The sequence below is a fragment of the Acomys russatus genome, chromosome X (assembly GCF_903995435.1).
Source record: "Acomys russatus chromosome X, mAcoRus1.1, whole genome shotgun sequence".
NCBI classification, from domain to species: domain Eukaryota; kingdom Metazoa; phylum Chordata; class Mammalia; order Rodentia; family Muridae; genus Acomys; species Acomys russatus.
The window spans coordinates 7,880,962-7,908,900 of NC_067169.1; the positions used below are offsets into that span (position 1 = coordinate 7,880,962).

The following is a 27,939-nucleotide window of genomic DNA, read 5'->3' on the forward strand; positions in this document are numbered from 1 at the left end:
ACCATATTTATCTACTCCCATGAGCCCAAACTGTATAAGAAAGCTAGCTCCACAATGCTGAGGTCTCCTCTGCAACTGGACTTCTCTTTTTTATATTTAGCCTGCTGATCCCAATTTGTGCTGCTCATATTTTGATGAATGCAAGGTTAATCCACTAGATCATAATCAACTCAGAAATGGCAACACTCTTAAATAAAATATGATTCAACCACAGACAGCCAGATGGCTAAAGGCCAACATAAAACACAAAAAACAAAAGCCAAAATAATATGGAAGCTCCAGAACCCAGTTATCACAATGTAATCAGGCCTGGGCTGTCTAACACAACAGAAACACAAGGAAACTACCTTAAATTTTTCCTTATGAAGATGATAATGAAAAAATAAATAAAACCTGTAAAGAAATACAAGAAGATACAGCCAGACAGATTGAGGCCCTTAGAGAGGCCATGAAAGTGGCCTATAGAGAAGAAATGAATAAACTACTGGATGAAATTCAGGAAAATGAAAACAATCAGGTGAAGGAAATCAATAAAACTGTCCAAGATCTGAAGAAGAAAGTGGAAACAATATAAAAGTACGAACTGAGGAAAGCCTGGAGAGAGATAACTTAAAGAAGAAAACAGGAACTACAGAGGTAAGCATCACCAACAGTATATAAGAGATGGAAGAAGAAAATCTCAGGTGTAGAATTTGAAGCAACCATCAAAGAAATGTTAAATCTATAAAAATTCCTGATACAAAACCTCCAAGAAATCAAAGACACCATAAAAAGACAAAACCTGTGAATAATAGGAATCAGTGAAAGAGAAGATGTCCAGCTCTAAGGCCCAGAAAATATTTTCTTTTACATCTCAATTGTTATCCCATCAGTTGTATCATCCCGTTCCTCCCTCCCTCCCGCTTTCACCCTATTGCCCTCCCCTAGGTCTATGACCGAAGAGGACCTCCTCCCCCACTATATGGTCATAGGCTATCAAGTCTCATTAATATCTCTCCACACCAATTATCTCAACTCTATATAAAAAGACACAGACTAACAGAATGGATACATAAACAACACCCAAAAGTCTGAGGTTTAAAAGAAACACATGTCAGCCACAAAGATAGACATTTCCTGAGAGTAAAGGGCTGGAAGAAGGTCTTCCAAACAAATGGGCACAAGAAGCAAGCTGGAGTAGCCATCATAATATCTAATAAAATAAAATTTCAATCAAAATTAATCAAAAGAGATGAGGAAGGACACTTCATACTCATCAAAGGAAAACTTAACCAAGATGACATCACAATTCTGAACATCTATGCTCCAAATACAATGGCACCCACATTTGTAAAAGAAACTAGGTTTGACTCAGGGGTGTCTCTCTTTTCATTTATCCTTTCTTGTAGGTAAGTAGATAGGAGCTGAAAATACAGAAAGGTAGATATAGAAATATAGAGGAATGGTAGAACAAAAGGTAGGTTATTGAATCTACAACTCATCTCAAGGCCTTGATTGTTACTCAAAAATAAGGTTATTTTTTAACTCAATGATATTGAATTTTGTATATTGATGCAAGCCATGGCTTTATCACAAAATATATAACTAGGTGTAATAGATAGATATAACACTATAGATACATAAGGTGAAATAGTTAAATAAGGTCTTTAAAAGCTTCAGAGATGCTACAGAATATGGCATTTTAAGACGTTTTTATTATTCTAAAGATTTTATTATTTTAAAGATTCTTTGACAAGACAAGTTAACTCCTGGCAACACCCAGCCTGTCTCAAAGAAGATGATGGGCATCAAGGAACCTCCTTATGGAGTTGGCTTCAAATGTGGCAAACAAGCCACTGGGCAAAATGTCCTCATTTCTGGCACAGACAGAATTCTGCCTAAAAATAGGCAAGTTTAGATGCAGGCAGAGTTTACACCTGAACTCCGCCAAGACAGGGAAAGCAAGTCCTCAATTGTTCCTCTTTTGCAAGTATGTCTGTCAGATATTGGGCTAGAAGGCTGTGGATGATGCTCCAACATTATAGACAGTTTTGGGTGAGGTTTACTGCAGTAAACTGTCTCTTTTTTTTTTTTTTTTTTCCACTTTGGAAGCTGCTAACCTGTACTTCCGGTTCACTCAGGTAGTTAAGTTTTATTCCTTCTCAACTCTCCAATGAGGTTGAAGACCAGATAATTTAGGCTTACAATTAAGCTTAGTTGGTTGGGAGTTAAGATGTTTTTTAGGTATAGACAGATGTTTTAAGTTAACAGAGATGAGATATGATAGATACTGATTTTCATTCAGAATTTTAGACTCAACAAGATAGGAAAGATGTTTTCTTCAAGTTTGCCAAATACAAATAGCCAAATAACTATGAATGTAACATTTATATAATACCTAATTGTTTCATGGTTCTTCCTGCTCTATGTAGTTTATTTTATTCATGTGTAATAATATAAATGTATACGTTAACAAAGAAGCATAATTTTAAAAATCAAAAAACATATATATACAAGTCACATACTGTGCAGGTTGTATATATGTGTTAGGTATATGAAAAAATATTATTTGACAACACACACACACACGACAAGAATTTAAAAATGAGGCCATGAACTTGAATAAAAGCCAATTATACAATGGTACATGGGAGAGTATGAAAGGATGAAGGCAATGGGTAAATTGTGTTATAATACTATAATCTCAAAAAACATTAAAGGTTTAACTATTTACCTATGTGACAGATTATTTCTGGACTACCTATTGTGTGCAATGTCAAGTTTATCATTTTTTAATTGTGATAATGTGCTGCTCTAGGCATTCAATGTTCAGATCAATAAATTCCTCTGACTTAGCTTCCTATATTGCTCAAATTCCTTTTGGGAACAAGCACACTTGCCTTAATTACTTTTCTATTGCTGTAGTAAAACACCATGACCAATGTAACTTAAAAATAAAGCATTTAATTTGCAAATTATAGCTTGAGAGGGTTAGTGTCCACAATGGCAGTTCAATGGTACAGCAGCAGGAACAGCTGAGAACTTATATCATGATCCTCAAGTTGGAGTCAGAGAGAAAAAGAGAGAGAGGTAGATGGCTTGAATAGTTTGAAACCTCAAAGTCCACCCTCAATAACAAACCTCCTTCAACAAGACCACGCACTTTAATAATTCCAAAACAGTTACACTAACTTGAGACCAAGCATTCAAGTGTAGAAGGCTATGTGAGTCATTCTCATTCAAACCACCACATTTTATTGCCTGGTTCTCAGGCTGCTGACCATATCATAATACAAAATGTATCTAGTCCAACTTTGAAAATCACCATGGTTTTCCATTTTCAACATAGTTTAAAAGTCTAAAGTTACTCTGAGACAAAAGAAAATCTCTTCTACTACAACCCAGCTGCAGAGGCATGTTCTGCCCCAGGCCCTCTGAGATTCATTCCTGCAATGAGTTCCCTGTTCCATCTTCTGGGGCCCCATCCCCCCCATATCCAATCCCAGAGACCAGCAGTCATCAAAGAAAAACAGCCTGCCAGTAGAAGAGCAGTCTGCCTCAGTTCATTTGTGCCAGATATCCTTGGCCTCCAGTGTGCTACACTCTTCATCTTCCAATCAGCTTCCATTTCTTGGCCCCCATCTCCATCTGCAGTCCCAGAGAGTAAAAATAGGTGAGAAAGCTCCCAGCTCCTGGCCAACTAGAAGCTGGCTGCAGATTCATCATCTGACCTGGGCACTCAGAGCTCCATCCCTGCAGCAAGCTCTAGTCTCCATCCCCTAGGCACTTTCCAGCTCCTGGGGCCCCATCTTCATTCCAATCCCAGGGACAAGCAGCTAATCTTATAGAGGCATTTTCTCAACTCTGCTCCTCTTGTCTCAATTTGTCAAAAATATCAATCAGGTCATAAATTTAATCTTTCATTGAATCCTATAATATCACTAATCTTGTTGTAGATTGAAATGTAACATGGTACTTCCATTTAGTCTCTAACTAGATGATATAGTATATTTGATATTGTTGTACTATACATTTCTCCCTAGTGCTTTAAAGCTCCTCAAGCTAAATAAACTGATGACATGAAATAAAATTCTCAACTCTAAAGGGTATTTATGAGGAAAGGGCTGGTCTTGAAACTGAAAATGAGAGGTAAAGAGCATCTGTGCTGAATTTCTGAGCATCTGCCATATTGAATGAGAAAAAATCTTTCCATGCCATAAAGAGTCTAAAAAATATATCCAACAAACTTCTGGGGTGTTGAATGACCTCTCTAGGCCACTCTCAAACATATGAATGTTTGAATACTTTGTCCTCAGTTGATGGAACAGTTTGGCAAGGATTAGCTTTGTGTTGTCTTATTAGAGGATGTATGTCATTTAGTGTGGCTTTGATATTTCAAAAGCCAACAGAAATCCCAGTTATCTGTGTCTTCAGATAAGTGCATAAGGTCTCAGCTACTACTCTGATGTCATGCCTGCCTATTGTCATGCCTCGTGCCATGATGGGCATGGATTTTTACCACCTGGAACTATGAACCCCAAACTAAATACTTCCTTTTACAAATTGAATGGATCATGGTGTTTTATCATAGTAGCTAAGGCAGACGTTGGTGCCATGAAGTTAGCTATTACTGTGACAGCCGGATGATTGCTTTTATTTTTTTGGAGGAATGTGGAAGACTTTTGGACTTTGGACTAGAAAAGGGAGTGAACATTCCATTTTGGTCTCTCAGATAATTCAATAAATATTCTGTAGTCCAACTACTGGTCTCTGAGCCTGGGAGGCAGTTGGAGAGGCTTGCAAACATAATCTCACAGACAGCAAATCCTATCCTATATGGGGTACAGCTGCCCCAGGGAAAGGAAGGAAGTCTATCCTTCCTTTGTGGGGTGTGGTGAGTTATAAGTTATAACCCAAAGTTAACTTACTTGTTTGGGGTTTTTCCCTTGAGCAGTACACACCTCGAGTAGCCACCACAATTCATAGATAGATGGACCATCTACAGGGTTCAGCTGTTTGGACAGGTATATCACAAGGCATTTTCATGGTCCCAAAGTTTGGGTTAAAACCCCTTTTGTCATGTCTTTTGTTTTTTAGATAAACAAATGAAAATGGGTTGAGACCTCTGAAATGCCAGGGCTGGAGCTAACATCTGAGCTGTTTTTAAAGCCTCAAATGCCTTCTGTTTAGTCTTAGTCTAGATAAAGGTGTCAATGTTCCCCACCCCTTATGCTAGTGTATAGAAGCCTTGCTATTTTCACAAGCTCTGGTATCTAGAGGCACCAATATCCAGCTGTATCTAGGAACTCTCAAACATGTCTCTTAGGCTTTGGAGTTAGGATCTGAAGGATGATAGCAGCAATCCTAATCTAAAACAGGCTCCTTTTGCCTCCTGTCAGTTGGTAGCCAAGATAGGTTACTTCTGATGTACAAAGTTGGAATTTCCTAACTGACATTCTATAGCCCAAGGTCCATAACTCTGGCAACAGTCCCTCAGTGGCTCCTTTATAATCTGTTTCCCTTGGAAACATCTCATAGAAGGATAGGAAGTGGACACTTAGTGTCTCATCAAACAGGGTTGAAGAAGTTTTAAATCTTTTTGCAACCTGGTTGAGACAAGTTGCACACTGTCAACTTAAGCACAAAGATGGGTTGACTCACCTATGTCAATGGGAGGTCCAAGACAGTGTACACTTGTTTCTCTGGAAGAATAAGACTCATGAGACTCAGAGGCCCCAGTTTTCTTCACAGGAAGTAGCGATATACTTCAAGGTGACTAGCAGATCACCAGGCTGCCTGTCTATCCAAGTCAGACAATATGGACTACAATTTCCCTTTTAGTTTCCAAGGACATTTGATATTGCTTAATTTAAATAGTGGTAGCAAAAATGGTTAGTTGAATTATTATAGGAACTTAGTATTTGGCTAGTCCTGGAAGTCAGTTTCTGATTCCCTGGAAATCTTTGTTGTCAACCTGATAGCCCAACTGTATCTTTTGACTGGGTCAGAACTTTCAGCCAGGAAATATTCTTCTGATGGGGGATGAGGCATCTGTAAGACTGTCTCATCATCAGAGAAGGTGACAGTAGCTTTCAGTTTATGGTTTGTCTCACCAGTTCTCTGCTGTTAAATAATTTTTTTGCTACCTCCAGCAACTGGGATCTACTTATACCTTTGAACTTTTCTAACTTTTATAATTTTTAACATCTAACCAAATGGATGACAAAGAAAATCTTCTTAGCAGCTGTTTTTAGTGCTTATATAAAGAAATCTAGTGAAAATTGATTAAAAGTTCCTTGGTCAGTGTTGGGCAGAAGGGAAAATCTCCTTTGTCCAGGCTTCATTGCTTGGCAGTGATACCCTGCCTAACCCAGAGACAATAATAGTTTACCTTTTTTCAATGGATGGTGGGTTTTATGGGTCAGCAGTAGAAAGGAAGACTTAAATTATGAAAGAGAAAAGAGTGGAACTTTGTCTTTTCTTTCAGGCTTAGCCCAAGGGAATTTTTTCCCTTCCCTGAGGCTGTTTGAGGCAGGCATAGAGAGCAGAGGGAATGCTCACCTGGGAAAATTTCCTTCTCCCTGTGTGCATTTCCTCCTTAGATAGGAGGGAGTAGGGGAGAGGGAAAGGAGGGTGGGACTGGGAGGAGAAAGAAGGGATTTATAATGGGAGGTAAAGTGAATAAATAAATTATTAAAAAATGGGGTACAGAGATAAACCGAAGAATCACAAACAGGCAAGAAACACTGAAATAAATGCTGCAAATCCTTAGTCATCAGGAAAATTGAAATCAAAATGACTCTGAGAGGCAGAATGGCTAAGATCAAAAACTCAAGTGACTGAACATGCTAGTGATAATATGGAGAGGCCAAACTTGTACAACCACTTTGGAAACCAATCTGGTTCTTTCTCAGAAAACTGGGGATAGCTTTACCTCAAGGCCCAGCTATACCACTCCTGGGAATATGCCCCAAAGAAGTTCCCCATTCAACAAAGACGTTTGGTCAACTGTGTTCATGGTTGCATTATTCATAATATCCAGAAACTGGAAATAACCCAGATGTCCCTCAACCAAATAATAAAGTAGCTGTGGTACATTTAGATATTGGGATACTACTCAGCTTTTAAAAACAAGAAAATCATGAAATTTGCAGGTAAATGGATATAACTGGAAAATATCATCCTGAGTGATGTAAGCCAGACCCAGAAAGACACTCATGATATATACTCACTTACAAAAGGATGTTTTCCATATAATACAGGATAACCATGCTACAATTCACAGTCCTTCAGACGTTATATAACAACCCATGGAAGGATGCTTAAATCTGACTCAGAAGGGGAAATGGAATAGACAGCAGAAGTGGGTGAATAGAGAAACAGGGTAAGAGGGAGTGTGGAAGGAAATGAATGTGAGGATCAGGAGTGGGGAGAGTGTGGGCAGGAGATCAGAGGACATGGAGAGAGAAGATAAACTGAGGACGGGGGCATCACTGAGACAAGCTGGAGACCAGGTAGGCTCTGGAGATTATATGGGGGTGACACTAGCTAAGACTCTTAGTAGCATGGGTTATGGAGACTGACGAGGCTCACCCTAGCCAGACAGGTCTTCTGGTGGAGGGAGGGGAATGCCAACCCACCCACCAAAACTTCAACCCAAAATTTACCCTGCCTGCAAGATGTGTAGGGATAAAGTTAGAAAAGAGATTGAGGGAATTCCCAACCAATGCCTGGCCCAATCTGCAACAGAATATGGCATTTTAAGATGTTTTTTATTATTCTAAAGATTCTTTGACAACAAGACAAGTTGTCTCCTGGCAACACCCAGCCTGTCTGAAAGAAGATGATAAGCATCAAGGAACCTCCTTATGGAGTTGGCTTCAAATGTGGCAAACAAGCCACAGGGGAAAATGTCTTCATTTCTGACACAGACATAATTCTTCCTAAAAATAGGCAAGTTTAGATGCAGGCAGAGTTGACAGCTGAACTCTGCCAAGACAGGGCAAGCAAGTCCTCAATAGTTCCTGCCTCACAAATATGTCTGTCAGATATATTGGGCCAGAAGGCTGAAGATGATCCTTCAACATTATAGAGAGTGTTGGGTGGCTGTTCAGGCAGTAAACTGTCTCAGTCATTTTTTTCATTTTGGAAGCTGCTAACCTGTACTTCTTGTTCACTCAGGTATTAAGTTTTATACCTTCTCAAATCTCTGATGGGGTTGAAGACCAGATAGTTTAGTCTTTCAATTAAGCTTAGTCAGTTAGGGCTTAAGATGTTTTTATATCAAGATAGATGTTTTAAGTTAATAGAGATGAGATATGATATTGATATTCATTCAGAAATTTAGACCCAAGATAGGAAAGATGTTTACTTCAAGTTTGCCAAATACAAATAGTCAAATCACTATGAATGTAACATTTATATAATTCCTGATTATCTCATGGTTCTTCTTGCTGTATGAAGTTAATGTTATTCATGTGTAATAATATAAATATATACATAAAAAAGAAACATAATAAAAATAAATTTTAAAAAAGATCCTCCACCATGATTAAGTAGCCTTCATACCAGTGTTTCAGGGATGGTTCGAAATACAAAAGGCACTAAATGTAATTCACCATATAAACAAACTGAGTTTTAAAAAGCATATAATCATCTCATTAGGTTCAGGAAAGGCCTTTGACAAAACCCAACACTTATTCATGATTAAAAGTCCTGGAAAGAGTAGGAGTACAAGGGGCATATCTAAACACAATAAGAACAATTTACAAAGAGCCTATAGTGAATATCAAAACAAATGGCAAGAAACTCAAAGCAATTTCATGAAAATCAGGAACAATCCAAAGTTGTCTACTCTCTCCACATCTATTCAATATAGTACTTTAAGTTTTAGCTAGGGCAATATGATAACTGAAGGAGATCAAAGGGATACAAATTGGAAAGTAAGAAGTCAAACTATAGTTATTTGCAAATGATATTATAGTGTACATAAGTGACCCTGAAAATTCCAACAGGAAATTACTACAGCTAGTAAACTATTTCATCAGAGTGGCTGGGTACAAGATTGTTGAAGAATGTTAATTCAGAGCATGGCTCTTCCAGCAAGAGATCACATCCAAAGACCTTCTACCTCTATGTGATCCAAATGGCAAGAGTTCATATCCAATGATCTTCTAGGTCTGTGTAATCTGGATGGAATAAAAGCATGCCTTTAATCCAGGAGACAGAGGCAATCAGATCAGAGTATAGATCCAGCTGTGGTGATATATGCCTTTATATCAAACAATGGTAAAGTTAGTTTGTAGAAGGAAGCACCCGTGGTGGAAAGTAATGTCTAATTGAGTGGCAGAAAAGGTGACAAATCAGAGATTTCACAGAATATGATATGCTCAGCTCTCACGAGAAGAGAGTAGAAATGGAAACTATTTAAGACACAGTTTTACAGAGAGAGGACGCAGGTTTTTTTAAACCAGGACAGAAATAGAGAGATGGGTTGCAGAGAGAGAATAGGCCAGAAAAATGAGAAGAACCCAGAAAATTAGAGCATATTGCTGAGTTAGTTTGAGGTCAAGCAGAGTAATCTGGGCTGAGATGCAAGCCAGATTAAGTAAGTCAGCTGGGAGAAGAGTTTGAGCCAGCACAGCTGAGTTGAACCAGCCAGCCCAGAGCTCAGAAAGAAGAAATAAGGGTGAGCTTATTTAGCAATAAGTCTCAAAGGCTAAAAACATTATAAGCCTAGGTTAGATTGTACAAATGCTAGAAGCATTCAGGACTAGGCCTAGGCCAGCAGAAGGAGACAATAAGCCTCCCAGACCACAAATGAGACAGGAAAATAAAACTTATTTTTCAACAAAATTAACTCAAAAAATCAGTACCTCTCCTATATACAAAAAACAGACTGAGAAAAAAATTCAGGGAAACAACACCTTTCACAATATCCTCAAACACTATAAAATGTTGATGTAACTCTAAGAAAGCAACTGTATGACTTGCATCACAAAACATCAAGAATTTATAGGAAGAAATTAAAGAAGATATTAGAAGATGGAAGTCTCCTCCATGCTCATGGATAGATAGATAGATAGATAGATAGATAGATAGATAGATAGATAGATAGAGTGAAAACAGGAAAAAATCATCATCCTACCAAAAGCAATCTACAGATTCAGTGAAATACCCATCAAAATTCCAACACCAGTTTTACAGAACATGAAAGGAAAATTCTCAACTTCATATGAAAAAACAAAAAACCCAGGATAGATAAAGCAATCCTGAACAATAAAACAACTGCTGGATGTCCTATCATTCCCAATCTCAAGTTGTACTACAGAGATACAACAATATAATTGTATGACTTTTGCATTTAAAAAGATAGGTTTATCAATGGAATGGAATTGAAGACTCAGACATAAATCCACAGACTTATAGGCACCTGATTTTTTGATAGAGAAGCTAGAAAGACACATTGGGGAAAAGAAAACTTCTTCAACAAATGGTGCTGGTCTAACTGAATATTTGTACATAGAAGAATACGAATTGTTCCATATTTATCACCTTGCACAAAATGCAAGTCTAAGTGGATCAAAAACCTCAACATAAAACCAGATACACTAAACACAATAGACAAGAAAAATGGGGAATAGCCTTGAACTCACTGCACAGGAGACAACTTTCTGAACTGAACTCCCATAGCACAGGCACTAATATCAACAATTAATAAATTGGACCTCATAAAAGTGAAAATCTTCTATAAGATGAAGGACAATGTCAATCTGACAATGTGGCAGCCTACCGAATAGGAAGAGTTTTTACCAACTACAATTCCAATAGAGGGATAATATCCAAAACATACATACATATATATATATATATATATATATATATATATATATATATATATATATATATATTCATGAAACTAGATAACAAACCAAATAGCTCAATTTAAAATTGTAGTTCAGATTTAAACAGAGAGTTCTCAATAAAAATCTCAAATGGATAAGAAATACTTAAAGAAATGTTCAAAATCCTTAGCCATCAGGTAAACGCAAATCAAAACCACTTTGGGACTCCATATTACACCTGTCAGAATTGCTAAGGTCAATAACACATGTGGTGGAACACTAAGAGTGGTATGGAAGAATTGAGGAATGGAAGGTCCCAGGCAGTTCAGGAGCCCCACAAGGAGACAATCAAGGGTTGCAAATCTGGACAAGAGGCTGGCTATGCAAACTCTTGTACAACCAAGTACAATTCATGCAGGAAACCTAGACTCCATGTTCATATGTAGCCCAGAGGTGGTATAGTTGTGTCTTGAGGTAACACTAGTCCTAATTGTCTGATAAAGGGCAGGCAAATGGATGGAACTGGAAATAGTCATCCTGAGTGAACTAACTCAGACTCAGAAAGACACACATGGCATATACTCATTTATAATTCAATATTAGCATTAGATGGATTGCCAAAGTGGTTGTACAAATTTTCACTCCCACCAGCAATGGTGGAGTGTTCCCTTTTCTCCACATCCTTGCCAGCATGTACTGTCACTGAGTTTTTTATCTTAGCCATTCTGATGGGTGTAAAATTATATCTCAGAGTTGTTTTGATTTGCACTTACCTGATTTGGTATTCTTCGGATGAGAATTCTCTATTTAGTTCTGACCCCACTTTTAATTGGATTATTTGGTTTGGTGGTGTGTAATTTCTTGAGTGTTTTATATATTTTAGATATTAGCTTTCAGTCAGATGTAGTGTTGGTGAAGGTTTTTTCCCAGTCTGTAGACTGTTGTTATTCTGCTGACAGCGTCTTTTCCATTACAAAAGCTTTTCAGTTGCATGAGGGCCCATTTATTAGTTGCTGCTCTTTCTGCCTGAGCCGTTGGCATTTTGTTCAGAAGGTTGTCTCCTGTGGCAATGAGCTCAACCCACTTTTTATTCTAACAGGTTTAGTGTGTCTGTTTTTATGTTGAGAAATTTAATCCACTTGCACTTTAGTTTTGTGCACAGTGATAAATAACGTTGTATTAGTATTTTTCTACATGTAGACTTCCAGTTAGACCAGCACCATTTGTTGAAGATGCTATCTTTTTTCCATTGTATGATTTTGTCCTCTTTGTGAAGAATTCAAGTGTCCATAGGTGTGTGGGTCTGTTTATAGATCTTTGATTCAAGTCCATTGATCACCCTGTCTGTTTCTATGCCAGTACCAAGCCAGTTTTATTACTGTTGCTCTATAGTACAGCTAGATATTAAAGGTGGAGATTCCTCCAGAAGATATTTTATTAAATAAGATTGTCTTAGCTATTCAGGGATTCTGTTTTTCCACATGAAGTTGAGAATTGTTCTTTCAGGGTCTATAAAGAGTTTTGTTGGCATTTTGATGGGAATTGCATTGAAATTGTATATTGCTTTTGCTAAGAGGGCCATTTTTACTATGTGAATCATACTGATCCATGAGCATGGAAGATCTTTCCTTCTTGTTATATTTTCTTCAGTTTCTTTCTTCAGTTTCTTGAAGTTTTTTCATACAAGCCTTTCACTTGCTTGGATAGAGTAACATCAAGATACTTTACGTTTTTGTGGCTATTGTGTAGGGTATTCATTCCCTAATTTCAATCTCAGCCTGCTTGTCTTTTGTATAAAGAAGGGATACAGATTTTTTGAGTTGATTTTGTATCCAGCTACTTAGCTGAAGGTGTTTGTCAGCTGAAGGAGTTCCTTGGTAGAATTTTTGGGGTCACTTATGTATACTATCATATCATCTGCAATTAATGATAATTTGACTTTTTTCTTTCTAATTTGTATTCCATTGATCTCCTTTAGTTGTGTTATTGCTCTAACTAGGACTTAAAGTACTATATTGAAGAGATATGGATAGAATGGGCAGCCTTGTCTTGTACCTGATTTCAGTGGAATGAATTTAAGTTCCTCTCCATTTAGTTTGATGTTGGCTATAGGCTTGCTGTGTATTGTTTTTACTATGTTTATGTACATGCCTTGTATCTCCAATCTCTCCAAGACTTTTAGTATGAATGGGTGTTAAATTTTGTCAAATTCTTTTTCAGCATCTAAGATGATTATGTGGTTATTTTTTCAGTTTTTTATATGATGGATTAGACCAATGGATTTCTGAATATTGAATCATACCTGCATGCCTGGGATGAAGCCTACTTGTTCATGGTGAATGATAATTTTAATGTGTTCTTGGGTTTGGTTTGGGAGTATTTTCAAGTATATTTTGTATCAGTGTTCACAAGGGAAATTGGTCTGAAATTCTTTCTTTCTTGTCTGTTTCTGTGGTTTATGTATCAAGTTGACTGTGGACTCATAGAATGAGTTTTATAATGTACCTTTTGATTCTATTTGGTTGAGTAGTTTGAAGACAATTAGCATTAGCTCATCTTGAAGTGCTGGTAGAATTCTACACTGAATCTATCTGGCCTTTGGTTTGTTTGTTTGTTTGTTTTTTGTTTTAGTTGGGAGACTTTTGATGACAGCGTCTATTTCTTTATGCTATATTGCATTATTTAGCTTGTTTACCTAGTCTTGACTCAATTTTGTAATTGGTAGCTATTAAATTGTCTATTTTTCAAATTTTATGGCATATAAGCTTTATAAGGCCTAATGATTCTTTGGATTTCCTTGATGTCTGTCATTATTACTCCCATTCCATTTCTGATTTGTTGATTTGACTACTCTCCCTCTGCTTTTTAGTTATTTTGGCTAAGAGTTTGTCTATCTTGTTGATTTTCTCAAGGAACCAGCTCTTGGTTTTATTGATTCTTTGAATAGTTCTATTTTATTTGTTTCTATTTTATTGATTTTTGTCCCCATGTTTGATTATTTACAACCTTCTACTCCTCTTGGATGTATCTGCTTCTTTTTGTTCTAGGGATTTCCGGTGTGCTATTAAGTTCATAGTATGTGATGTGTACAATTTATGAAGGCACTTAATGCTATGAACTTTCCTCTTAGTACTATTTTCATTGTGTTCAATAAGTTTGGGTATATTGTACCTTCATTTTCATTGAATTCTATAAGTTTTTAATTTCTTTTTTAAATTTGTCCCTAACCCAGAGGTCATTGAGTAGAGAGTTGTTCAGTATCCATGAGATGTCAACTTTCTGTTGTTTCTGATGTTGTTGAGTTCCAGTCTTAATCTATGGTGGTCTGATAAAATGCAAAGGGTTGTTTCAATCTTCTTGTATTTGTTGAAATTTCCTTTGTAACCAAGTATATGGTCAATTTTGGAGAATTTTCCATGAGGTACTGAGAAGAAAGTATATTCTTTTGTGTTTGGGTGAAATGTTCTGTTGATATCTGTTAGGTCCATTTGATCCATTATGTCTATTAGTTTCATTATTTCTTTCTTTGGTTTCTGTCTTGATGATCTATCTATTGGTGAGAGTGGGGTATAGAAGTTTCCAACTATTATCATGTGTGGATTGATGTGTTACTTAAGCTTTGGTAATGTTACTTTTACCAATGTGAGTGCTCCCACATTTGGGGCATAGATGTTCAGGATTGACATATCTTCTTTGCATATTTTTTCTTTGATGAGTATGCAGTGTCATTCCCCATCTATTTTGATTAGTTTTGTTTAAAAGTCTATTTTGTTAGATACTCACTACTTCAGCTTCCTTCTTGGGTTCATTTGCTTGGAATGCCATTTTCAACCCTTTACTCTGAGGTACTGTCTATCTTTATTGCTGAGGTGGGTTTCTTGAATGCAGCAGAATGATGGACCCTGTTTTCACATTCATTCTGTTAGCCTGTGTCTTTTTACTGGAGAGTTGAGGCCATTGAAATTGAGAGATATTAATGATGAGTGGTTGTTAGTTCCTAGATTTTTAATGTTGGTGATGGTAGAGTAAGTGTGTGTGTGTGTGTGTGTGTGTGTGTGTGTCAGGGGCTCTTTTGGTTTTGTGGACATGGGGTAATTTACTTCCTGTGTTTTCCTTGGGTGTAGTTAACCTCCGGTTGTGGTTTTCCTTCTAGTATATTCTGTACTACTAGATTTGTGGCTATGTACTCTTTAAACTTGGTTTTGTTATCAGAAAAATATTTTCAAGAAAATCACAGGAAAAATTTCCTCAACCTAAAGAAAGAGATGTCTTTAAACATATAAGTGGCTTACAGAACACAAAATAGAGTAGACAGCAAATAAATTTCTCCTAACATGGTAATCAAAACACTAAAGCTACAGAACAAAGAAAAATATTAAAAGCAGCAAGGGAAAAGGCCAAGTAACACCAGAATCACACCTGACTTCTCAATAGAGACCATAAAACCAAGAAGGGCATGGGAAGATACCATACAGATACTAAGAGACCACACTTATCAGCCCAGACTACTATACCCAGCAAAACTTTCAATCACCATAGAAGGAGAAAACAAGATATTACATGACAAAACCAAATTTAAGCAATATCTATACACAAACCCAGCCCTACAGAAGATACTAGAAGGAAATCTCCAACCCAATGAAGTCAACTACATCCAAGAATATACAGTACATAAATAAATTAACAACAGCAAAACCAAAAGAAGACAAGCACATGAAAACACTGTCATTAAGAACATCATAATAAAAGGAACTAACGGAGGATCCAAGATGGAGGCAAGCAGTGTGGACCGCGCTTGGAGGCTCCAGTGAACAATTCAGGAAATTGCACAGATTTCTGAGCCAGGAACACCAAGGTCTGAACATCATGGCAGTGGGAGTGCTCCACGGTTCGGAGGGACCAGGGTGCAGAGGACCTGCGTGCCCCTGCACATGGGAGGAGCGTGGATTTTCTCTGATCGGAGCGGCAGCGGCAGAGGCAACAGCTCCAGCGGCACCAGCAGCGGTGGCTGAGGTTTGCAGCTCATAGCCTTCCGGTGGAGGTGATTGGTGTGGTGGCTGGTGGGAGTTGATGCGGCAGAGGGGACTCGGGGCAGGATTTGGGTCGCATGGAGCCTTCGGACCCAGACTGGACTCGGCGGACAGTTCTGCCCCAGAGTCCCGGGTACTGGCCCAGCCCAGCAAGCAATTCTGCCTGAGGCACTAACTCAGCTTTGGCCACAGCTCCCCTGCTGTGGCGCAGGCTTAGTTGAGCACGCAGCTCCACACTAGGCAGTACCTCAGCTCAGCAGCAGCCCCCTGCGGTGACACAGTCCGGGCAGAGCACTTGGTTCCACCACAGGCACTAACTCAGAGCAGCCGCAGTTCTCCTGCTATGGCGCAGGCTTGGCCGAGCACTCAGTTCCACCCTAGGTGCCACCTCAGCTCAGCGGCAGCTCCCTTCAGTGACACAGTCTGGGCAGAGCACTTGGTTCCACCATTGGCGCTAACTCAGCAGCCGTAGTTCTCCTGCTGTGGCACAGGCTTGGTGGCGTGCTCAGTTCCATCCTAGGCACCACCTCAGCTCAGCGGCAGCTCCCCTGCGGTGACACAGTCTGGGCGGAGCACTTGGTTCCACCACTGGCGCTAACTCAGAGCAGCCGCAGTTCTCCTGCTGTGGGGCAGGCTGGACAGAGTGCTCGGTTCCACCAGCTCTAAGACTCTGGTTGGACACAGTGTGCAGTTTGAATCCAGAATTCCTGGCTGAGATTGGTGGTCAGTTCGGGCCCTGAGTCAATAACTGACCACAGCACGCACTTTGGGCCAAAAGGCCCTAGCAGAGCTTGGTGAGTAGTCCCAGCCCAAAAATTCTGGCTGGACTCTGTGTGCATTTTGGGCCCAGAATCCCTAGCTGAGTTGGGCAGACGGTTCAGGCCCTGAGAATCTAGCTGAGTTCAGCCCGTGGTTCAGGCCCAGTGTTCCTGGATGGAATTGGCAGGGGACACAAAAGGCTGTGGATACCTTGGCCTGACCCAACGCTCATTCAGAGACCCAGAACAATTGCAGGATCCACAGCACAGGGGGGCTGAGGATCACTGGCTGTGAGAGACCAGAACAACAGGGCTAACCTCCTAACATCCACACCAGTGAAGCTTTGAGCTCGCAGCCTAGGGAAATCGTGAGAAAACAAGTGAATCTGTCGTCAGACAGCCTCCATCCAACTCTGGAAGCTACCCAACAAAAACAAAGACAGCAAGATGTCTAAAGGACAACGTAAAAGCATACGCAAAAAACCCCAAAACAACATGGCATCTCCAGTTTCCAGCTATCCCAAAGAAAACAACCCAGAGAACTCAAATACAACGGAAATACAAGAATGACCTCAAATCTTAGTAATGAGGATGATAATGGAGGAAACAAACAAAATTCGTAATCAAATGCAGGAAGACGCAGACAAACAGGTGAGAGACATAAAAGAAGCACATAGAGTGGAACTGGAAAAATTGCAGGAAAATGCAAACAACCAGATGAAAGAAATATATAAAACGGTTCAAGCTCTGAAGACCTATAAAGAGGCAATGGAAGAAACTCAGGAATATACAAACAATCAGATGAAAGAAAGCAAAAAATCAGTTCAAGATCTGAAAATGAAAATGGATTCAATGATAAACACACAGACAGAAGAAAAACGAGAACGTGAGACCTCAGAGAAGAAGGCGAGCAACACAGAGGTGGGCTTTTCTAACAGAATCCAAGAGATGGAAGAACAAATCTCAGGGCTAGAAGATACAATCACAGATATTGAATCAACCATTAAAGAAAATGCCAAATCTGGAAAACTCCTGACACAAAACACCCAAGAAATTAAGGACACCATGAGAAGAAGAAATCTGAGGATAATAGGCATTGAAGAAAGAGAATACATCAGACTCCAGGGCCCAGAAACTATTCTCAACAAAACCATACAAGAAACTTTCCCCAATCTAAAGAAAGAAATGCCTATAAACATACAAGAGGCCTACAGAACACCAAATAGAATTGACCAGAAAAGAAAAACTGCCCGCCACATAATAATCAAAACACAAAACATGCAGAACAAAGAAAAAATATTAAAAGTTGCAAGGGAAAATGGCCAAATAACATTTAATGGTAAACCTATCAGAATTACACCCGACTTCTCAGCAGAGACCATAAAAGCCAGAAGGGCCTGGACAGAGATCCTGCAAACCCTAAGAGAACACAGATGCCAGGCCAGACTACTTTACCCAGCAAAATTATCAATAACCATTGATGGAGAAAACAAAATATTCCAGGACAAAAAACAAATTCAAACAGTACCTATCCACAAATCCAGCTTTACAGAAGGTACTAGAAGGAAAACTCCATCCCAAAGGGTCAAGCTACAACCAAAACTACTCAGGAAATAGATAACTATCCCATGGCAAAAACACAACTACACAAACGCTCGACTGGAAACAACATCAAAATTAAGACTCTTAACAGTCACTGGTCATTAATATCTCTCAACATCAATGGCCTCAATTCTCCAATAAAAAGACACAGACTAACTGAATGGGTACATAAACAAGATCCAACATTCTTCTGCATTCAAGAAACACATCTCAACCATAATGAAAGGCATTACCTCAGGGTAAAAGGTTGGAAAAAAATATTCCAAGCAAATGGTCACAAGAAGCAAGCAGGTGTAGCCATTTTAGGATCGAACAAAATGGACTTTCAACCAAAATTAATCAAAAGAGATGAGGAAGGACACTTCATACTCATCAAAGGTAAAGTCAAACAAGATGAAATCACAATTCTGAACATCTATGCTCCCAATACAAGGGCACCCACATTTATATAAGATCTGCTAAAAAAGCTTAAACCACACATCGATCCCCACACAATAATAGTGGGAGACTTCAACACCCCACTCTCACTGAAGGATAAGTCATTGAAACAGAAACTAAGCCGAGAAATAACATCATTAACCAATGCCATGAGTCAAATGGATCTAACCGATATCTATAGAACCTTTCACCCAAACAAGAAAGAATACACCTTCTTCTCTGCACCCCATGGAACCTTCTCCAAAATTGATCACATCGTAGGTCACAAAGCAAGCCTCAATAGATACAAGAGGATTGAAATAATACCTTGTATCCTATCAGATCACCATGCTCTTAGTCTGCAATTCAACAACAACAGAAATAACAAAAAGCCTACACGTACGTGGAAACTAAACAACTCTCTGCTAAATGACACCTGGGTCAGGGAAGAAATAAAGAAAGAAATCAAGGAGTTTCTGAAATTCAATGAAAATGAAGAAACAACATACGCAAATTTGTGGGATACATTGAAAGCACTGCTAAGAGGACAATTCATAGTACTAAGTGCCTTTAAAAAGACATTGGAAACATCGCACATAAGCATCTTAACAACACAACTGGAAGCCCTAGAAAAAAAAAGAAGCAGAAACACCCAAGAGGAGTAGATGCCTGGAATTAATCAAACTCAGGGCTGAAATTAACAAATTAGAAACTAAGAAAACAGTCCAAAGAATCACAAAACCAAAAGCTGGTTCTTTGAGAAAATCAACAAGATAGACAGACCGTTAGCCAAACTAACTAAAAGGCAGAGAGACAGTATTGAAATCAACAAAATCAGAAATGAAAGGGAGACATAACAACAGACACTGAAGAAATTCAAAGAATCGTAAGATCCTACTTTGAAGGCATATACGCCACAAAATTTGAAAATCTAAGGGAAATGGATGATTTTCTCGATCAATTTCACTTGCCAAAGTTGAATGAAGAACAGATGAACAAGCTAAATAGTCCCATTTCCCCTACAGAAATAGAAGCAATCATCGATGGTCTCCCAACCAAAAAAAGCCCAGGGCCAGATGGTTTCAGTGCAGAATTCTACCAGACCTTCAAGGGCGAGCTAATACCGATACTCTTCAAGCTACTCCAAAAGATAGAAATGGATGGAAAATTACCAAATTCATTCTATGAGGCCATAGTCTCATTGATACCTAAACCTCACAAAGACTCAACAAAGAAAGAGAATTTCAGACCAATTTCTCTTATGAACATAGATGCAAAAATACTAAAGAAAATACTTACAAAATGAATACAGGAACACATCAAAGATATCATTCATCATGACCAAGTAGGCTTCATTCCAGGCATGCAGGGATGGTTTAATATACGGAAATCCATCAATGTAATCCACCATATAAACAAACTGAAGAGAAAAAAACCACATGATCATCTCCTTGGATGCAGAGAAAGCATTTGATAAAATTCAACACCCATTCATGTTTAAAGTTTTAGAGAGATTGGGGATACAAGGCACTTTCCTCAACATAATAAAGGCTATATACAGCAAACCAATAGCCAAAATCAAAGTAAATGGTGAGATACTCAAGGAAATTCCTCTAAAATCGGGAACAAGGCAAGGCTGCCCACTCTCTCCATATCTCTTCAATATAGTACTCGAAGTTCTAGCCAGAGCAATAAGACAACAAAAGGAGATCAAGGGTATCCAAATGGGAAAGTAGAAAGTCAAATTATCCCTATTTGCAGATGATATGATAGTGTACATAAGTGACCCTCAAAATTCCACCAGAGAACTCCTAAAGTTGATAAAAAAAAAACCTTCAGCAAATTGGCTGGAAACAAAATTAACTCAAAAAAAGTCTGTAGCCTTCCTATACACAAATGACAAGCTTGCAGAGGAAGAAATTAGGAAAATCACACCCTTCACATTAGCCACAAGCAATATAAAATATCTAGGAGTTACCCTAACTAAGCAAGTGAAGGACTTGTATGAAAAAAATTTCAAAACTCTGAAGAAAGAGATTGAAGTTGACCTGAGAAGATGGAATGATTCCTTGCTCATGGATCGGGAGAATTAACATAGTAAAAATGGCCATCCTACCAAAAGCAATCTACAGATTCAATGCAATCCCTATCAAAATACCTACACAATTTTTTAAAGACATTGAAAGTTCAATTCTGAACTTCATATGGAAAAACAAAAAACCCAGAATAGCTAAAACAATCTTGTACAATAAAAGGTGCTCCAGAGGAATCTCCATACCTGATTTCAAACTGTACTATAAAGCAACAGTAATTAAAACAGCATGGTACTGGCACAGCAACAGGCTGGTTGATCAGTGGACTCGAATCGAAGACCCAGATATGAATCCACACACATATGGTCACTTGATTTTTGACAAAGAAGCCAAATCCATTCAATGGAAAAAGGATAGCATCTTCAACAAATGGTGCTGGTCTAACTGGAGGTCTATGTGTAAAAAAATGAAACTGGACCAATATTTGTCACCTTGCACAAAACTCAAATCCAAGTGGATTAAAGACCTCAACATAAAACCAGAGACACTAAGCCACTTAGAGGAAAAAATGGGAAAGAGCCTGGAACATATTGGCACAGGAGACAACTTCCTGAACAGAACACCAACAGCCCAGGCCTTAAGGTCAACAATTAATAAATGGGACCTCATGAGGCTGAGAAACTTCTGTAAGGCAGGAGACACTGTCAAGAGAACAAAGCGACAGCCTACCGGCTGGGAAAAAGTCTTCACCAACCCTACATCTGACAAAGGTCTAATATCCAAAATATATAAAGAACTCAAGAAATTAAACACCACCAAACCGAATGACCCAATTGAGAAATGGGGCTTGGAACTAAACAGAGAATTCTCAACAGAGGAGTATCAAATGGCTGAGAAACACTTAAAGAAATGCTCAACCTCCTTAGTCATCAGGGAAATGCAAATCAAAACAACTCTGAGATTCCATCTTACACCCATCAGAATGGCTAAGATCAAAAATTCAAGTGACACCACATGCTGGCGAGGATGTGGGGAGAGAGGAACACTCCTTCATTGCTGGTGGGAATGCAAACTAGTACAGCCACTTTGGAAATCTATCTGGTGCTATCTCAGAAAAATGGGAATAGGGCTTCCTCAAGACCCAGCTATTCCACTCCTTGGAATATACCCAGAAGATGCTCCAGCACACAACAAGAAAATTTGCTCAACCATGTTCATAGCAGCCTTATTCATAATAGCCAGAACATGGAAACAGCCTAAGTGTCCCTCAGTAGAAGAGTGGATAAAGAAACTGTGGTACATATACACTATGGAATACTACTCAGCTACTAAAAACAAGGAATTCCCGAAATTTGTGGATAAATGGATTGAGCTAGAAATGATCATAATGAGTGAGTTAACCCAGAAGCAGAAAGAATCAAATGGTATATACTCACTTATATCTGCATACTAGCCCAATGGGCATGTCCCACGAAAGCCTTCACTTACCAGGAAACTGGGACAGAGGGGAAGGCATCCTATTGGGACTCTAAATGAGAGACGCATGGGAGAATAGCAAAATAAAAGGATACAGAGGGTCCTAGAAATCTAGAAGTAGAACAATATGATAGGCAGATTTGGGCGCAGGGGTCCCACTCAAACTAAGGCACCAGCCAAGGACAATACAGGAGGTAAACTTTAAACCCCTTCCCAGATCTAGCCAATGGTCAGAATATTCTCCACAGTTGAGTGGAGAGTGTGATACGACTTTCTCACATACTCTGGTGCCTCACATTTGACCATGTCCCCTGGAGGGGGAGACCTGGTGGCACTCAGAGGAAGGACAGCAAGTAGCCAAGAAGATACTTGATACCCTATGAGAATATATAGGGGGACGTAATCCCCCTCAGGAACAGTCATAGGGGAGGGGAATAATGGGAAAATGGGGGAGGGGGGAGGAATGGGAGGATACAAGGGATGGGATAACCATTGAGATGTAACAAGAATAAATTAATAAAAAAATGAAAAAAAATAAACCACAGTTCCTTTACCCATTCTTTGACTGAGGGACATCTAGGTTGTTTCCAGATTCTGGCTATTGTGAATAAGGCTGCTATGAACATAGTTGAGCAAATGTCCTTGTTGTATGGTGGAGCATCTTTCAGGTATATTCCAAGAAGTGGAATAGCTGGGTGTTCAGGTAACCCTCTTCCCATGTTTCTGAGAAAATGCCAGATTGATTTCCAAAGTGATTGTACAAATTTGCACTCCCACCACCAATGGAGGAGTGTTCCCCTTTGATATATCCTGGCCAGAATGTGCCCTCACTTGAGTTTTTGATCATAGCCATTCTGATGGGTCTGAGAAGGAATCAAAGACAATACGTGAAGTAAACTTCGAACCCCTACCCAGATCTAGCCAATGGATAGCATGCTCTTCACAGGTGAGTGGAGAGTGGGGTTTGACTTACACACGAACTCTGGTGCCCCATATTTGGCCATGTCCCCTGGATGGGGAAGCCTGGTAGCACTCAGAGGAAGGCTAGCAGGCTACCAAGAAGAGACTTGATACCCTATGAGCATATACAGCGAGAGGAGGTCCCCCTCAGTCACAGTCTTAGGGGAGGAGAGTAAGGGGAAAATGGGAAGGAGGGAGGAATGGGAGGATACAAGGGACGGGATAACAATTGAGATGTAATATGAATAAATTAATAAAATATATTAAAAAAAGAAAAAGAGTTGTTTTGATTTGCATTTTCCTGATGAGTAAGGATGTTGAGCATTTCCTTAAGTGTTTCTCAGTCATTCAATATTCCTCTGTTGAGAATTCTCTGTTTAGGTCTATACCCCATTTTTAATTGCATTATTTGGTTTGATGGCATTTAACATCTTGAGTTCTTTATTTATTTTAGATATTAGCCCTTTGTCACATGTAGGATTAGTAAAGATCTTTTCCCAATCTGTGGGCTGTCACTTTGATCTGTTGACAGTGTCTTATGCCTTACAGAAGCTTCTCAGCCTCATAAATTCCCATTTATTAATTGTTGACCTTAGAGCCTGGGCTGTTGGTTTTCTGTTCAGAAAGTTGTCTCCTGTGCCAATGAGTTCCAGGCTCTTCTCCACTTTTTTCTTCTAACAGATTTAGTGCCTTTTGTTTCATGTTGAGGTCTTCAATCCACTTGGACTTGAGTTTTGTGCATGGTGATAAATATGGATCTACTTGCATTTTTCTACATGTAGACATCCAGTTAGACCAGCACCATTTGTTGAAGATGCTATCCTTTTTCCATTGTATAGATTTGGATTTTTTTGTCCAAATTTTACTGTTTTACTGTTTTAATTAATATTGCTCTATAGTACAGCTTGAAATCGGGTATGGAGATTACACCAGAGGATCATTTATTGTACAGGATTGTTTTAGTGATTCTGGGTTTTGTTTTTTCATATGAAGTTGATAATTGATCTTCCAAGGTCTTTAAAAAATTGTGTATATATTTTGATAGGGATTTCATTGAACCTGTAGATTGCTTTTGGTAAGATGGTCATTTTTACTATGTTAATTCTCCCAATCTATGAACATTGTAGATATTTCCATCTTCTGATGTCATCTTCAATTTCCTTCTTCAGAGACTTGAAGTTGTTTTCTTACAAATGTTTCATTTGCTTGGTAGAATTACACCTATATACTTTATATTATTTGTGGCTACTATGAAGTGTATAGTTTGGCTAATTTCTTTTTCAGTATCATTGTCATTTGTATACAGGACGGCTACTGACATTTTGTGTTAATATTATATTCAGCCACTTTGATGAAGATGTTTATCAGATGTAAGAGTTCACGGGTGGAATTTTGGGGGTCACTCATATACACTATCATATCATCTTCAAAGAGGATAATTTGACTTCCTCCTTTCCAATGTGGATCCCCTTGATCTCCTTTGGTTGTCCTATTGCCCTAGCTAGAACTTTAAATACCATAATGAACAGACATGGAGAGAGTGGGCAGCTTTGTCTAGTTCCTGATTTTAATGGAATTTCCTGAGTTTCTCTCCATTCAATTTGGTGTTGGCTATTGGCTTGCTGTATATTGCCTTGATTATGTTTAGGTACGTGCCTTGAACCCCTGCTCTCTCCAAGTCTTTAAACATGAATGTGTGTTGGATTTTGTCAAATGCTTTTTCAGCACCTAAGGAGGTGATGATGTGTTTTTTTCTTTCCGTTTGTATACGGTGGATTACATTGATGGATTTCCATGTACTAAACTATTCCTTCATGACTGAGATGAAGCCTACCATCATAGTGAATGATATCTTAGATGTGTTCTTGTATTCTGTTTCTGAATATTTTACTGAGTATGTTTGCATCAAGGTTCATTAGAGAAATTAGTCTGAAATTCCCTTTCTTTGTAGGTTCTTTGTGTGGTGTAGGTATCAGGACAACTGTGGCCTTACAGAATGAGTTTGACAATGTTTTTCAATTTCTCTTTTGTGGAATAGTTTGAGGAGTATTGGTGTTAGCTATTCTTTGGAATTATGGTAGAATTCTGTGCTGAATCCATTGGGCTATGGGCTCTTTTGGATGGGAAATTTTAATAACTGTTTCTATTTCTTTAGGGGATATAAGATTATGTAACTTGTTTGCCTGATCTTGATTTAACTTTGGTAAGTGAAACCTATCAAGAAAATTACCCATTTCATTTAGATTATCCAATTTCATGGAGTACAGCCTTTTAAAATAAGACCTAATGAGTCTTTGGATTTTGTCAATGTCTTCTCTTATGTCCCCCTTTTCATTTTTGATTTTGTTGATGTGGATACTTTAAATGATCTATTGTAAACTGTGGTCATCTTACTCATTAGCCATCTCCAATGCTTTTTGGTGCCAATTATTGTGTCTCCATCTATAGTTCCCCCTCTTCCCCAACCAACAGTGAGTCCTATTTGACTCGCTATGAAATCCATATTTTATCTTCTGGTGAGAATGTAAGATGACTGTCCTTCTCTTCCTGGCATATGCAACAGGACCTTTTGTATGCCCTTCAGTTTAAGACATGCCATAGAGGACTATAACTAGCCGGGCTGCTATCAGAGACTCACAGTCACTTCAGTCATGCTACTGAAATCCTGTCACTCCTCACCCAGATATGTCTATCACTAGATTTCCCACCATGTAACTACTCAGAAGTCATATAAGCCACATAGAAAATAAATTACAGAATTTTATTGCAGGTGATTGGCTGGTGCTGTCCTCCTCCACAGGCTGAAAGTGTTCAAGGAGATCTTCTAGGTTGCACCCCCCAGTGCCAGGAATGGAGCAAGGTCTTGCTCAATGAACCTCAGCACATCTAAGCACAAGCCAGAGAAGACATGCAAGGTGAAATGACCTTCATGAGATGGAAGAGTGGGCAGGGAACACCATGGAAACTAAGATTTATCAATAGGTGAGTTTAGAAGCACGAGGGATACAGTAGGACACATAAAGTCAGAGGGTGTTTCTCCAAGACCTCTGGAGATGGCAGGTCTGAGACCTGCCACACTAATCTGGTGGTTCTTATACCCTTCTGGAAGGTGGGAGTAGAGCTAGCAAAGCAGCAATAAATCTCCAGCACATGCTAAGCAAGAGGCTGGACAGAATTCCCACAAAGTCTCTCTATGATCTCAAATCAGCCAGAAGTATTTTCTCCAATTCCCAGGTATACCACACAGGTCTAGGAGCAGAGGAGACGCTATTGACAGAGCAGCACACATGCACAGGAGATTGTCTGCCAGACATAACTTTTCCTTCTTTTCTAGGCCTTCATGTATATCTCCAAACACTTTTCAAAAGAAGAGTGGGCAAAGCTGAGCCATTCAGAGAAACTCACCCATGTGGGTATGAAAAGAAACTACACCACCACAACTAATTTAGGTAAGAGTAAGTTGTGGGTTCAGACAAGCCTGAGTGTCCTCCATTTCCTCTCTATGCTGTGGCTCCTTCTCAGCCTCTGCTATGTTCTTTACTTTCTTTTCTTTCTTTCTTTTTTTCATTCTTTCTACCTTCCTTTCTTTCTTTCCTTCAAGAGAAACATCAAGTCAACTGCTGAACATCTTGCCCCTTTTTCTCCTGTGCAGGGCTGAGAACAGAGGTCAGCCACCACAGCACTCAGTTCTGTAGCCTGCACTTTTCTCTAATTCAGGCCTTTGTTCTAGTGGACAGTATTGTTGGCCTTTCCTCCCAGTGCCAGCCCCTTGCATTCCTCATCTCAGCTGTCTGATAAAGAAGAAACATTTTGCTTCTGCCTAGGCCACAGAGCACATCTCCCAGATTTCATGGATTCAGAAGAGAAGGCCACAAATGCTGGGCTCAGTGATTCTGATGAAAGTTGTCACCATGAGCCAAAAGGTGAGTAGGCAAGGAGGGGTTGTGTGCATGAAAACTTTTAGGTCGATTTGCCAGGGAGGGTCGCAGACAAGTCTTCCATCCTTCAGGTCAGTGCTGAGGGAAGAGTGATGGATAAAAGGTACATATGTGGGGACCACATGAAGTTTTAAAACATGCAAAAGTGGAATGTATATTTTCTTTGGTAGAAAGTAAATGGTAAATGTTTCAATGCTTGAGTGGAACTGGAAGGAATGTGAGATTGGCGAGAGCTGAGTGGAGAGCTTCATTTGTGCGTGGTTTGTTTAAAGGCATCAGAGAGCCATGAAGAGCTTCGAGAGATAAGATGGAGCTCCAATTGGACCCAGTGTGATTCTCCATCGGTATCTGTACAGGGGAAATACTTCTTTTTTAAAGCTATGTATTTCCTGATGAATACTGTTCATGAATCACAGTATAAGTCCAGTTTTAAATAATAAACCTATCTAAACTTTCAGAGTCAGTCTCATGACAGTGTATACTCAAAGCTAATAAAGACAAATATTTCCCATTGTTATGTCAAAATATATTAAGGAAATGCATTTTTACTCCCAACTGGATTTTATGTGGTACATTCATCCTGTAAAGGACTTGTCTGTGTATGTGTTCAGAAACACAGATCATATCATTTGGAAGCATCTTGCCTCACTAGGTGCAAGGACTTCAGGAAAACAGATCATGCTTAGCTGAGAATAGTATTGTATTGCTTTCCTACTCTGCATGAACACACACAGACACATAAATGAATAAATACATTTCTCACTGGCAAGGTAAAAGACAGAATATAGGTGAAAGGGGAAACAGAGACAGTATCACAGAATTTTTTAAATGGGGCCTCACGCTATAGATCCCAGCTGCCCTCAAACTTAGGGCAGTCCCCTTAACTTAGCTTCCCAAATGCT

The 27,939-nt window shown here is 39.0% G+C and overlaps 1 protein-coding gene across 1 annotated transcript in view; it reads left to right on the forward strand.

Moving 5' to 3' along the window:
• LOC127184696 (protein SSX1-like) overlaps window positions 1–27,939 on the forward strand; it is a 57,989-nt gene that overhangs the window by 15,097 nt on the left and 14,953 nt on the right. The window lies entirely within an intron of this gene.